Raw genomic sequence first — 13,931 nt, 5'->3', positions numbered from 1 at the left:
AGTTCCTCCACGTCGAACCTGAGATGAAGTAGTACCCACGCTACTGGTGCCACTAGTAGCTGACTGACCATCTACCCCGTTATATCCAGCAGACGCACCCCCTCCCCCTCCAGCAGCTAACAAGAGCACATTACTTGTGGTATAAACAAAACTCCCTCCCCCTCCCCCTGTACCAGCCTGGTCCTCCACAGACAGTCCCAGTTCAGCTGCGGTCCTGCTAGTAGAATTTCCTCCCTTTACCTCTACTGAATCACCTCCCCTCTGACCCACCACAATGTTCAGTACAGTTCCTTTCTTCAGTGTGAATATGCCCTCGTTAGAGCCACCCCTCCCACCATAGTAAGTTCCTGGGTTGTATCCATAGTTGTACGAGTGCGTTCCTCCTCGCGCGCCCCAGGCTTTGATCAAGTAGCGAGCAGTTTTTGGAACTGTGAACGTCTGGATGACCCCAAAACGTCCCTTGCGACCATTTGTTGTAAATGAAAATAGAGCTGATAAAGCTGAAAGAGTAGCAATGTCAATTAAACAGATGCTTCCTATACTTTAACGTTATGGATGGGAGACATTGCGAAGATCAATGAAAGTTACACCAGGCGAATTTGAAAATACTTTTAGGTGATTCGCATCTCGTCTACTGCGTGGATTGTACAAGCAATACAACGCGAGTGAGAGACTTTGCCACTGTATCTAAACTGAAAGCTAATGAACTCGGCCAAGATAACAGCAAAATTCTAAAGAATTCCTGCGGAAGTAATAGGAACGTGAGGCAAACCGACTGCACGTTAGAAATTATAAGTCGATTAAGTCAATAAATTAAGTTCCAAGTCTAGGCATAGATTTGATTGGACGTACTTGATAATAAATTGTCTGTCATGACCTTTTAAACTGGTAATAAGTTACATACAGCGATAGATAGTAATTTTAATTACCAGAACATGATTTTCCACTCCCGGTGAATCCAGAATTGCAGGTGCATTTGTGAGAACCTACAGTGTTAGCACACACAGCATTCACGTCACAGTCATGAGTGTGGGTTGTGCATTCGTCAATATCTAGTGGAGAGAAGACAAATACCAATATCAACTATACAGTAACACCTTGCAGTAGGAATGTTTTTGGATTAGACATGGCTGATAATAAATTGTCTGTCATGACTTCTTAAACTCATGTTGAAAAAATAGTTTAAGTTACAAGCAGCAATACATAGTAATTCTAATTACCAGAACATGATTTTCCACTCCCGTTGAATCCAGATTTGCAGGTGCAGTTGTGTGAACCTACAGTGTTAGTGCACACAGCATTCACGTCACACTCATGAGAATGGGTTGTGCATTCGTCAATATCTAGTGAAGAGAAAACAAATACCAAGATCAACTAACTATACAGTAACACCTTGCAGTAGAAACGTTTTAGGATTAGACGTGGCTGATAATATATTGTCATGTTGAAAAACTAGTCAAAGTTACCAGCAGCAATACATAGTAATTCTAATTACCTGAACATGATTTTCCACTCCCGGTGAATCCAGATTTGCAGGTGCAGTTGTGAGAGCCCGCAGTGTTAGTGCACACAGCATTCACGTCACAGTCATGCGTGTGGGCTGTGCATTCGTCAATATCTAGTGAAGAGAAGACAAATACCAAGATCAACTGCACAGTAACACCTTGTAGTAGGAACGTAGTCATTTGTTTCAGACTCTCCAAGAAACGCTTTATTTAGTTGGAGAATGCCGACGAGTTTGAAATCTCACATGACTGGACAGAAAACTTTAAGACTTAACTTTAGTATCTTAAGTGTCGTCTGTTCTCGGCTTTTAAAAAGGAATAAAAAATTACATCAGCTAGACCTATGGCAGCTTTAATCAAACAAATTCATTCATTGCAGCCAAGAAGCTTTGTACTACTTCAGTTAAGCTAACATTGTAAACAAAACAACTTTGTAATTTATGAGAGAATGAGGAATTTCAAGTAGAATAAGATAAATTAGTCTAAAGCTTTGTTGGGACTCGCATTTACTTGTGTTATATTAAGAGAAATAAAGAATCAAAGAACGGGAAAACAGTTTTTTCTTGCGGCTTGAGTTTCCATCGTAACTTATACTTGTCGAGGTTTCAGGTTTAGGTTAAGGTTTCAGTTTATTTACACTTGGATATAGTATCTACATTGTATATAGGAACATGGGAGTAAAATAACAAATAAAAGGAGAAATGAACTTTGCTGTCAAGATGTACATGCAACTGGCATTTTCCTGTTTTTTACGATGGTCACACGAGATTATGCTTTGAAATTATCACTTCATTGTACTTGGCTTATGTAGTAGTCTTTTTTTATTAGAGCAAAGTATTTGACATAATTACCCCTGCATGTTTTTCCGTTCCCAAAGTATCCAGGTTTACAGGTGCAGTTATGAGACCCCTCGGTATTATTACATACAGCATTGACATCACACCGATCGGTGTTGGTTGCACACTCGTCAATATCTTAAGGAAAAACCATGCCAGAGATTAATTATTGAAAAATTAATTTCATTTTATTTATTTTTTAAAGTCACTTTCAGTGTTACGTGCATGGCAGACTAGATAAAAAACTGAAAGACCGTTTAAATTATTAAGCCGGAAAATTTTCCACTTGTTGGGAAAAAGAAACGACAAATCACCTACAACTAATGACCTAAAAAGGCTGATAAAGTTGTTAACCTGTTTACTTTGCACGGCTCTCACGAAAATTCAAACTATTTGACCTTGTTCGAACGGCTCTCTTCCCTAACTCCCGGTAGAATTCGGTCGTTTTGTCCGCAAGGCGATAAATTTCCGACTGACGCCTTAATATCCCCCCACGTCATTCTGAAGATAAATAAACCCATTTTCTTTGCCCAAAAACGAGTTCAACCGTAAATAAATCAGTTGTATTTACATTTAAGACTTAGGTCTGGTTACATGGCATGTAGTCCGCTTTGCACGTAACGTTGCCCTTGACTCCGTTTCTGTTAACTATTTTCGAAAGGAAAGTCCAACCTACTCCAAGTAATGGTATTTTTATCTTTCATCCCACTTTTAAATATTCACTTTAAACCTGTAATTGCAATTCGCATCCAAATAGAAGGTTTTCTATTATTTATTATCCTGTCCTTTTACCTTTGCAAGTTCTCCCGTCTCCAGAATACCCGGGATTGCACGTACAGCGATAAGAACCAATAGTGTTGTTGCATATCGCATTTACGTCACATACGGGGGAAGAAGCGTTGCATTCATCAGCATCTAAAATAAAAACAAAACAACAACAACAAAATATTATAACTTGAGGCCCAATTAAAAAGATATGAAACTTAATTAGTAAGGTAACCATCTTAACTAAGAGATTACGCAAAAGTTTTTCTTTTCAAAAATTTGAGATTGTCACTGTAAGTAACTGTCATTGATTTTGTCGATGTTCAATGGTCAGTAATGTAGATGGTGATGATCTTTATAATGCTATCACAATGTGATGATAACAATAATGATAGTGAAGAAAGTTATGGTAGCGATTAGCTATGCTTTGGCAATTATTAAAAATAAGGATACACTTAACGTCCACATTCTGCGGGGATAAGCCATAACATGCAGTCATTAAAAGTTTTTGTTGATTAAAAAAGGATATTTCTTTCTTAACACTTCTATAGCATTGAATCCTGACATCATTTAAATTTTTTATAGCTAACAGTTGAAGTCTGACCGAACTCACCTCCCGTTTCCATGTCGCAATATGCAAGAACCGCCATGTTTGGTTTTATGGATGACAGCCAATATTTGCCGCTGACTGCTTGTCCTTCACTTGCCTTTATTTCTTTGCACGATTCAGCTGTCAGCTCACGGATGGAACCGAGAGGGACTGGGATAAAAAAAAAAGAATTTATTTTCATGTGTGATAAATAAGTTTCCCATCGGCAATTTGAATCATTTCACCTCTATTTGTGTCTCGTCTGTAATAATATCTGTCTGGATCAGGAATGAAATCCTCCGGTCTGGCTTCCTTCGTCCGATCACTAAATTCACACATGTGGCGAGACATCACAAAGTTGAAACTTTGGCATCGATCATCTGTACGACAGACCAACAGGCAGTGAAGACCTAGATCGGCCATCATTGTTTTATAGATGTGTCGCTGTAACATCCATCCAGATATGGACTGCTCGGTTCTAGAGGCTGGGCATTGCTGAGCCTGGGCTCTGTACGGCAGTTGTCCCAATACAAGAAGAACTGCGAAGCATGACAGACGCTTCATCGCTTCTGCGTTAGTCACTGCCAGTCAATTAAAGATGAAGTAGAGTCAAGATTTTTGCATTTAGATTGCTCTAAGAAATGACACTAAAGAAACAAAACAAAGAGCATCATCATCATCATCATCATCATCATCATCATCATCATCATCATTATCATCATCATTATCATCATTATTATTATTATTATTATTATTATTATCATTATTATTATTTGTTCATGTCTCACACCATAAGTTTATATAGGTGGCTATGTTTCCCCAGAGGATCAACCTATTTCCTTTAGCCTTAGGTCAGGTGTCTAGGGTCCTTGTTAGGATCTTGTTAAGATCTTGGCTGTGCCCAACAAACAATCTTTCTGGAATAAGGTAATGATACCAGGTGTTCCCATCTTGCGAAACCACATCTTCAGGTGTTTGATCACTGCTCCAAGAGCCCCAATTACCATGGGTATGACAGAGACACTTTGCAGTTCCAGATCTTTTCTGCTTCCCCTTTTAAGAAGGCTCGTAAGGGTTTTTCATTTGTGTAGTGTTAGTAAAATGATAAAAGATTACAAAAAAGTGAATCCGATCACGTGGACAAATATATACATTTTTGTAACTCAGTTTGGCTAGTTCTGACGTCATACAGGTTACCATGGAAACACGTTAGCTCTACAAAAAGGACATCTAAAGTTCAGTTTTTGCAAATTATCTCAAAAACTAAGTCGGTGCCCTACCGTTTTTACAACTTTCTTGGAAAGCATCCAAAATTCTTTAACTATTTTGGCAATACGACCAAAAACTTTAATTAAAAATTCAAAACTTATTTTAAAAGCACTTAAATACAATCAATTTAAATGCGAAACTCTATACAAACGTTTTACAAAAAGCTACCTACCTAGATCGGGGGGCGAAATTATACATCGTCATCGTAGAACTATCGTAGTTTTTACAAATGTCACTGTTGGATATCAAAGCCATCAAAGTTTCACAATTTTGAGCTCATGCTCCTCTGGTGGAGTGAGTTACCGTGGCTTTTTTTTTTATTTGTTAATTTTTATTTTCTGTTCACTTTGAGTCATGTGTATGTAACCAGCGTAGTAACTTCTTGGGTTTTCTCCGTTTTTTTTTTACACATCGAGCGAAAATTGGAAATTCCGGCAACTTTCCGCGTCAAATGAAGGAGCTCCTTGCCGTTTACACGGACCGGTGTGGATGGCGCGTGGAGAAATTTGAAGTTTTTACACCTGTTCAAAACGGTGGCGCTGCGTGCGTTGGTACAGTTGAATAAATGAAGAAAAGCTTACACTTGACCGACACCTATTAGGAAACGTAACTTTAGCGAATTCTTTCAGAGCTGCTTTTGTATCACGGTTCAAGTGATACCTTCCAAAACGTTCAAACAGCTATGAAACGTTATATGATGCTGCAAAATTGTGGCGCAGTTTTTTGCACTGAGCTCTGTCAGCTCTCACTGTTTTCTTGCTCATGTTGAACCGGAAAAGAGGCTTTTGCTACTTGGAATTAAGTTCCGTGGAAACGCATAGGAAGAAACAAAACAATAACTGGCTACATGAAAGAAAAAATAGTAATACTGACAAAAAAAACTATGTGAGTTAAGAAATGGTTGTAATACAGCTGTAATTGAACTTCGTGTAGTGCAATTTTGGTCTGAAATCATACTTGTGATTTCAAATTGAACTCGCGCTGCGCGCTCGTTCGATTTTGAAGTCACGCGTATGATTTCAGACCAAATTGCACTCCACTCAGTTCAATTTAAATTAATAATCAGCAAAGCTCAGATCCGCTCGCGCACAAAGCAGCTCAGGACACCACTTCTTTCAGTGCTGTCGTGTATGTGTAAAATGGATGCAAATGAACCCAATAAAAAACCACAAGAAACTAACAACGTAAACCAATATTTCTTTTTCTTTATCACAACTTTTGTGGACTTCCTGTGGTCAGACTTTTGGCGTCCCAATACTACATGAACCGAAGAGTCATTTTGATCTGGGAATGAGAGAGAGAGAGAAGAATGAATTGTACAAGCTCTAAAGGATACACAATGACTCCGATTTCACTTTAGCATGATCCGATTGTGTTACCTGCTGTTTTTGAAGCCGCTTTTTGCCTACATTAGAGAATACTCTTGCCTATTTAATTTCAAACATTGATACTATACAACCCAGCCCCGATATTAAGCCTTGCCCGGTATTCCTTTATCCCTGCTAAACCTAACCGGAACACATTTTTTTTTTAGTTTGGTAGGTAAGACTTTTTTTCGAGGGTAACAACTTACTTGCATGAGTGATTGCGTAAGAATTTGATTTCTTAAAATTGATGTGAAGAAGGGAACGTATAAAACGTTTTTAACAGCAGCGGTCAATCAGCCAGGAGGCCCTCGCCGTCAATAGCTTGATGTAACACGGAATTTCTAGACTTTAACCAAGTGATTGTGCCTTGAATGCTGCTTAATATATTCTGCTCACGCATTTTTACATGCAAACAAGCACGACTACCAGCTTGCGTGCGTCACTATACAAAGGGTACCATTTACCTTTGTAAACTTCAAATTGAACAACTGTCTCTCTGGCGTAAAGTTTCTTTTTATAAAAATACAGATATACATCACAACTGTTAATTCCTTTTTTAAGATTCTATAATAAACTAACATTAAATTCACTGGCATCTGTTTTCCGAACTTTCCACCACTTATACTTTGAAGGAATACTTTGAAGGAATGTTTAAATTTTGAATTTATGTAATCGGAAGGTACAATTTACTTTTTCGTCGCTGTTAACTCTTCTTTGGTATGGTCCGATTGTGTTACCTGCTTTTTTTGAAGCCGTTTCTGGCCTACATCAGAGAATACTCTTGTCTGTTTAATTTCAAACATTAATACGATACAACCTAGCCACGATATTAAGGCTCCGCCCGGTATTCCTTTATCCCTGCTGGACCTAAAAACCTGAACCCAATTTTTTGAGTTTGCTTGGTAGGTAGGAAGGTTGTTACGTAAGACTATTAAACGAGGTTAAAAACTGACTTGCATGACTGAGTGCGTAAGAATTTGATTTCTTAAAATTGATGTGAAGAATTGAATGTTAAAACTTTTTGCTATGGGGCTTCGTTTGAGGTCGGTCTTAAGCATGTTTTATTACTTTGATAGCTCTTACAGTGAACGTTCTGCTACCTTCAGAACATTTCTTGTAGCGAGTGCAACTTAAATTAAGACGGACAGAAATTGGTTGTCCTATAATGAAGGTCAGTTTCTTGTTAGTAAAGAAAGTTATGAATTCATGTCTTCACTCAGCTACCACACCCTTGCAAAAATCATAGAAACTAGTTTTAAAATTTAGTTTGATTTCACATACCGATCTGGATAAATAGCATTTTCCGGACAGTATCGGTCAATCCGCCAGCAGGCCCTCGCTTTTAATGGCGTGATGTAAATGTCTAGATTTCTTACAGGTGGTTTTGTCTTGAATGTTGCTTTAATATATTTTGCTCACGCATTTTTACACAGCAAGCAAGCACGACTTCCAGCTCTCGTGCGTCACTAGACAAAGGGCACTATTTGCATTTGTAAACTTCACATTGGACAAGTGTGTGTCTGGTGTAAAGTTTCTTGCTATAAAACCACAGATATACATCACAACTGTTAATTCTTTTTTTTAAAGATTCTTTAACAAACTAACATTAAATTGCCTGCCATCAGTTTCTCGCACTTTCCATCACTTATACTTTGACGGATTAATACTACAACCCTTTCTTAGCTGATAAAACAATAACGGTATCAAACTAAACGCCTACTCATTGGTAAACAAGCTTCAATTTCTTCTCACCAACATGTAAGATCTTCTTTTCCCTTTCGGTAGAAAAATACTGCTCTTCCCAGCAATAATAAATTAGTAAGGATATTGATAAGGTATTCATCTGGAGTCTTGACAATGTCTTAATGTTTGAACTTCAAGTAATTAATTATTAAGGGTCCTCTTCATTTCGCTTCACCCTTCATTATGGCGGAAGCAATAACAACCTTCATTGCCTTTCTGACAATTTTGTAGGAATGTTTAAATTTTGAATTTATGTGTTTGGAAGGTACAATTTACTTTTTCGTCGCTGTTACCTCTTCTTTTCCCTTCCAGTAAGAAACGAAAATCATTTTCTTCTCGGAAATGATTACTGATCACTGAATTTTCTAATTCATGAGTTAGTTGTCTACAGTATTCAGTCCACATTTTTGAGGGAAAAAATGAGAAATTTAGAAATGTAGTAAGCATGACAAAATACAAAATGTAAACTAAGTTTTTGCTCAAGCTCATTACGCGCTTTCTATCCCATGCAGCTACATCACTAACATTTGAAAAGCTATTTATTCCCGGAGAAGTTTGTTAATACCACTGACTAGCTTTAGACTTCGTTTAAGGTCGGTCTTAAGCATGTTTTATTACTTTGTTAGCCCTTATAGTGAATGTTCGGCTACCCTTATAACAGTTCTTGCAGCAAGTGCAACTTAAATTAAGACGGACAGAACTTGGTTGTACTATAATGAAGGTGAGTTTCTTGTTAGTAAAAAAAGTTATGAATTGATGTCTTCACTCAGCTACCACACCCTTGCAAAAATCATAGAAACTAGTTTTAAAATTTAGTTTGAATTCACTTTACCGATCTGGATGAATAACATTTTCCGGACAATATCGGTCAATCGGCCAACAGGCCTTCGATTTTAATGGCGTCATGTAAATTTCTAGACTTTCTGCAGGTGGTTTTGTCTTGAATGTTGATTTAATATATTTTGCTCACGCATTTTCACATGCAAAGCACGACTACCTGCTCTCGTCCGTTACTAGACAAAGGGCGATATTTGCATTTGGCAAATGTGTGTCTGGCGTAAAGTTTCTTGTTATAAAACCACAGATATACATCACAACTGTTCATCCTTTTTTAAAAATTCTTTAACAAACTAACAATAAATTGGCTGGCATATATTTCCTGCACTTTCCACAACTTATACTTTGACGGATCAGTACCACAACTTTTTGTTAGCTGATAAAACAATAATGGTATGAAACAAACGCCTTATCATTGGTAAACAAGCTTCACCAAAATGTAAGATCTTTTTTTTCCGTCTTTCGAAAGGAAAATACTGCTCTTCCCAACAATGGTTAATTAGTAAGGATATTGATAAGGTGTTCATCTGGAGTCTTGACAATGCCCTAATGTTGTAACTTCAAGTAATTAATTATTGAGGGTCCTCTTCATTTCATTTCACACTTCATTATGGCGGAAGCAATACCAACCTTCATTTCCTTGCTGTCAATTTGGTAGGAATGTTTAAATTTTCAATTTATGTGTTCTAAAAGGTACAATTTACTTTCCCGGTCACTATAATTTTACTTCTTCTTTTCCCTTCCAGCGAGAAATCAAAATTATTCTCTTCTCGGAAATGATTACTGATCAATTTTCTAATTTATGAGGTGGTTGTCTACAGTATTCAGTCCACATTTTTGAGGGTAAAAAACTAGAAATTTGTAAATGTAGTAAGAAGGACACAAATACAGAAGAAAATAAAATCAATTGGATTGCAAACGATTACATAATTTTAGCAAAAGTTCAATTCTAATAAAATGTAAACTAAGTTTTTGCTCAAACCTACTTGGGAAAAGCTCGGTCAAAAAGCCTTCAATCGCAATTGACAATTTGGTCACACGCTTGAATTCGGTTAAACCCTGTTAAAATGCTCGAAAATACCTTAAACACAAACGCCATTACGTGCTTTCTATCCCATGCAGCTACATCACTGACATCAGTTTATAAAACCCTTTATTCTCGGAGAAGTTTGACTAGCTTTAGATATCTCTACGCCTTAATAGTTTGAGCCGAGCTCCTTTTTTATGTAAATATCTTCACGACCTGACCACCAAGTTAATCTTTGTTTTTTTGGGACCACTAGACATTTTAAAACTGATAACACATGTTATACCCTCGTTTGGTTTCAGCATGCTTGTACGATGCGTATTCAGATGGTCAGACTTTACACGTGTCCGTCGTTTAACATGTTACTTTACTACACTACATGAACCGAAATGTCATTCTGATCTGGGAATGAGAGAGAGAAGAAAGAATTCTAAAGAATACAGAATGAGTCTTATTTCACTTTGGTATGGTTCAATTGTGATATCTGCTGTTTTTGAAAGCGTTTCTTGTCTACATTAGAGAATACTCTTGTCCATTTAATTCCTTAAATTGATATTGTACAACCCAGCCCCAATATTAAGCCCCAGCCGGTATTCCTTCATACCTGCTAGACCTAAAAACCTGCCGGAGGCTATTTTTTTTAGTTTTTAGATGTCCACTGAATTACCACACCTCCGCTTCTATGCAAAAATAATAGAAACGAGTTTTAACATTTAGTTTGAATTCACTTACCGATCTGTATGAATAACGTTTTCAACAGCAGCGGTGAATCAGTCAGAAGGCCCCTCGCGATTAATTGCGTGATGTAAATTTCTTGATTCTTTGCAGGTTGTGTCTTGAATGTTGCTTTAGGATATTTTACTCGCCTATTTTTCTGACAAACAAACACGACTATCAGCTTTCCCCTGCGTCACTAGGCAAAGGACAATATTTACTTTTTTAAACATGTGCACTTAAAGGATAAGTCCTTATTATTAAATGTCAATAAAGTGCATAATTAGTGAGAATAGGAAAAAAACCGGCCTCTTTATACTAAACTCGTGAAAAAATGATGCGCAACAGGCTCCTCTGTGGATCTGCGGATGGGGATAATTTAAGACAGAGAGCCCAAAGGAATCGGTGGGGGCGTTTGTGCTTGATGGCACCCAGTGAGAACAGTTTACAAGTTAAAAACTCAAACAAATCCCTTATCATTGGGAAAAATATAATTAATTTCTTATTACCAACATGTAGGACCTTCTTTTCTCGTTCAGAGGGAAAATATCGTTCTTCCCGACCGAATCATTTAAGCGGTTAGGTATTAGTAAGATAGAGTCTAGAAAATGTGTTAATGTTTCAACTTCAAGTAATTAATTATTAAGGGTCGTCGTCATTTCGCTTCACCCTTCATTATGGCGGAAGCAATAACAACCTTCATTGCCTCTGTGTCAATTTTGTAGGAAAGTTTTAAAAATTTCCAATTTATGTGTTCGGAAGGTACAATTTACTTTTTCGTCACTATATTGTTACCTCTTCTTTTCCCTTCCAGTGAGAAACGAAAATTATTCTCTTCTCGATAATGATTGCTGATCAATTTTCTAATTCACGAGGAAGTTGTCTACAGTATTCAGTCCATCTTTCTGAGGGTAAAAAATTAGAAATTTGGAATGTAGTAAACACGACACAAATACAGAAGAAAATAAAATCAATTGGAATGCAAACGATTTTATAATTTTGGCAAGATTTTAATTCTAATAAAATGTAAACTAAGTGTTTGCTCAAACCCACATTGGGAAAGGCTCTGTCAGAAAGCCTTTAAACGCAATTTTTAATTTTTTCATACGCTTGAATTGTTAAACCCTGTTAAAATGCTCGGAAATACCTTAAACACAAACGTCATTACGCGCCTTCTGTCCCATGCAGCTACATCATTAAGATTTAAAAAACCCTTTATTCCCGAAGAAGTCTGTTAACTCCACTGACTAGCTTTAGATATCTCTACGCCTTAATAGTTTGAGCCGAGCTCCTTTTTTGTGTAAATATCTTCACAACCTGGCCACCAAGTTAATCTTTGTTTTTTTGGACCATGAGACATTTTAAAACTGATAAAACGTGTTATACCCTCGTTTGGTTTCAGCATGCTCTTACGATGCGTATTCAGATGGTCAGATTTTACGCGTCACCGACGTTTAACATGTTACTTTAATACACTACATGAACCGAAATGTCATTCTAATCTAGGAATGACAGAGAGAAGAAAGAATGGTAGGTACAAACTCTAAAGAATGGAAAATTACTCCGATTTTACTTTGGTATGGTCCAATTGTGATATCTGCTGTTTTTGAAACCGTTTCTTGTCTACATTAGAGAATACTCTTGTCTATTTAATTCCTTAAATTGATACTCTACAACCCAGCCTCCATATTAAGCCCATTTAGGCCTTGCCCGGTATTCCTTCATACCTGCTAGACCTACATATCTCAGCGCCGGAGACGATTTTTTTCTTTAGTTTTTAGATGTCCACTGAGCTTTTAGGCGTCCACCTCCACTTCTATGCAAAAATCATAGAAACGAGTTTAAACATTTATTTTGAATTCACTTACCGACCTGTATGAATAACGTTTTCAACAGTAGCGGTGAATCAGTCAGAAGGCCCCTCGCTTTAATTGCGTGATGTAAATTTGTTGACTCTTTGCAGGTTGTGTCTTGAATGTTGCTTTAAGATATTTTACTCACCTATTTTTCTGACAAACAAACACGACTACCAGCTTTCCGTGCCTCACTAGGCAAAGGACAATATTTACTTTTTTAAACATGTGCACTTAAAGGATAAATCCTTGTTATTTAATGTCAATAAAGTGCAAAAGTAGTTAGAAAAGGAAAAAAACGGGCTTCTTTATACTAAACTCGTGAAAAAATGATGCACGACGGGCTCCTCTGTGGATCTGCGGATGGGGAGAATTTAAGACAAAGAGCCCAAAGGAATCGGCGGGGGTGTTTGTGCTTGATGGCACCCAGTGAGGACATATTTCAACTTACAAAACTACCGACAAATTGCGTAATTTAATACTTCTGAGGACCAGTTAGGGATTTTAGGGATAAGATAACCGATTTCAAAACAATAGTTTTAGCGATAGTTACAAGCTTGTTAAAAATCCAAATATAATGATCCAACCTTGTAGAAAGTTGCTATACTAGTTTACTATTGAGTATTTAGTTTCACTTGCACCGCAGTCTTAATAAAAAACCTAAAAATCCTGGTGACTTTTAAAGAGAAGCATATTCTTTTATTTCCCGTTGATAAATACTTGAAACCAAAATTCCTGATAACAACAAGTACTTTTTTTAAACAAAAAAAAAAAAAACGATGTTGACGTTTTTTTTACCTTTCGATTCGATGTGATTCGGTGTACTGACTCAATTACTGACTCATCACATCCTTAGGCTCGGTTCATACGTCGAACTTTACATGAGCCGAACCTAATACCCTGATTAAGGTCGACCCAAATAATTAAGTTCGGCAGTTGATTCAGACGTCGAACCTAATTGAAGTCGAACTTAATTAAAGTTAAAGTGAGAAATAAGATTTTCGTGGTCAGCGGCTGTTGTTTTTACTCAACAAGATTCAAAATGGCGGGAAAGATGAATTCTGACATGGAAGAGCTTGTTTGGTAAAATAATGAAAACAGGCCAAACACGGCTCCTATTGGTCGAGATAGGAAGAATATGACCTTCAAAGCTAAGAGTTATGAACTCTCTTGTCACACGCTTTTCCAGGTTTGAAGCCGTTCAAAAAACTCTTAGCACATGTTTTATCGGGTCTAAAACCACCCGGCTGCGTCTCATGGTTTTAAATCCCGATAAAAGACTACCGTTCATGTTTTAAACATTACTTAGCCTCGCCTCCTCACTTTTCTCAACGGTGAGGGAGTATTTCTTTTTCCACAAATTGTGAAAACTGAAGAATTACTAGCATAGGAATAACAATACATCGAACTGCTGATCGATTTATCG

General features: G+C 37.2%; 1 protein-coding gene and 1 pseudogene across 8 annotated transcripts in view; one reads left to right on the top strand and one right to left on the bottom strand.

The window, feature by feature from the left end:
- LOC146454239 (uncharacterized) overlaps nt 1-6,916 on the bottom strand; it is a 113,163-nt pseudogene extending 106,247 nt beyond the window's left edge. Inside the window, exons 1-8 of the transcript XR_014859298.1 lie at nt 6,538-6,916; nt 3,941-4,276; nt 3,720-3,866; nt 3,134-3,256; nt 2,357-2,479; nt 1,496-1,618; nt 1,221-1,343; nt 930-1,052 (exon numbers count right to left, since the gene is read on the bottom strand). The product of XR_014859298.1 is annotated as an uncharacterized LOC146454239 (transcript). The remainder of the gene's footprint in view (nt 1-929; nt 1,053-1,220; nt 1,344-1,495; nt 1,619-2,356; nt 2,480-3,133; nt 3,257-3,719; nt 3,867-3,940; nt 4,277-6,537) is intronic.
- LOC146454235 (uncharacterized) overlaps nt 1-13,931 on the top strand; it is a 223,135-nt gene that overhangs the window by 103,531 nt on the left and 105,673 nt on the right. The gene's annotated exons all lie outside the window — the stretch shown is intronic.

This window comes from Pavona decussata, unplaced genomic scaffold, assembly GCF_977016875.1.
Source record: "Pavona decussata unplaced genomic scaffold, jaPavDecu1.1 SCAFFOLD_307, whole genome shotgun sequence".
NCBI classification, from domain to species: Eukaryota; Metazoa; Cnidaria; class Anthozoa; order Scleractinia; family Agariciidae; genus Pavona; species Pavona decussata.
The sequence above is the reverse complement of the archived record's forward strand: the minus strand, read 5'-3'. Positions and strand labels throughout refer to the sequence as shown.